Here is a 1413-nt window from a genome sequence, read left to right as displayed (position 1 = left end):
CACAACCTCTCATCCCACAGTCTGCGAGGGGCCCCAGTGCTGACATGGCCACTGAACTCACTCCAGGTAGAACTTGGAGCCATCCTTTAAAGGACTCTTAAAAGAGAGAATTAAAGTATCACTCCTTAGAACGGCATCATTTCAGTTTTTCCCAGGTACAGAATCCCAGCTATCCCTTAAGGAGGATTAAGGAAACCCGTGTGGTTGAAATCCCTAATGGGAACAATATGTTTTTCCTCTCTACAGGAAACCTCTGAAGATGCTCTAAAAATCACCTTGTGGCAACAGCCTGACAGCTCAAGCGCACTGCTTCCCTGCAGCGAAGGTGAGATTTCACCTGGCTGATGGAATCCTGGGCATTGTAGAGCACGAAGGGACGTGGCCAGAGCAGGGATCAGGGTCTGGGAACACAGGCACAGTGGGGACAGTGACAGGGGACACAGGGATGTGGGCACAGCAAGGCAAGCGGGAGCAGCAGCACAGTGGTGGCACCAACCTGGCACTGCGGGAACTTCCAGCCTCATGGGGAAGGAAGGAAAGAAATCTGCCAGGAAATGGTGTCACACCAGGACAGCTGGGGACAGCGAGGCTGATGGGTGAAATCCCACACTGCTGGGACACGCTGTGGCACTGCCACGTTCCAGCTCAGAGTGGTTCCAGCTCAGAGTGGCCCATTTCAGCCAAAGATTGCCACTTTGGTCAGGCACAAGGCACAGGCCACTGCTCACACAGCACTCCTGCCGTCCCTCTCCCAGCACCAGGAACCCCACCTGGGTGCAGGCAGGGACAAGGGACAGAGCCAGCCGGACCTGGGGACGATGGAGASGTGAGAGGTGCTGGGGGAGCAGCAGCACATCCAGCCCTGCCCCACGGCGTGAGGGGAGGGCTGAAGGGCTGGGGGTGACACCAGCATGGAGCCAGTGGCCAGGTGAGGGGCACACAGAGCCACAGGCATGGCCCTACTGTCCCTGGCCCCACTGCTGGACACGGCCCTGCTGTCCCTGGCCCCACTGCTGGACACGGCCCTGCTGTCCCTGGCCCCACTGCTGGACACGGCCCTGCTGTCCCTGGCCCCACTGCTGGACATAGCTCTGTCCCTGGGAGCACAAAGGGTGTCCTGGAATGTGAGCGTGGCCGTGCCCCTGAGCGGGTCATCCATTAACCAGGTGGACAYCAGCAAACCAGCTCTGCCCTCAGGAGTGGACAATGAACCCACTGGGCACGCGTCCAGCTGGACTTGGTGCCAGTCCCAGGGCTGCTCCCATCCTGCACAAATCCCCAAGAAATCAACCCAAATCACTGCGCTCCCTGGAGAGCCACAGCTCCTCCTCAAAACCCAGGGTGGGGATGGGATGGGATGGGATGGGATGGGATGGGATGGGATGGGATGGGATGGGATGGGATGGGATGGGA

Source organism: Malurus melanocephalus, unplaced genomic scaffold (genome assembly GCF_030028575.1).
Source record: "Malurus melanocephalus ecotype Western Australia unplaced genomic scaffold, MMel_1.1 scaffold_890, whole genome shotgun sequence".
Taxonomy (NCBI): Eukaryota; Metazoa; Chordata; class Aves; order Passeriformes; family Maluridae; genus Malurus; species Malurus melanocephalus.
The sequence above is the reverse complement of the archived record's forward strand: the minus strand, read 5'-3'. Positions refer to the sequence as shown.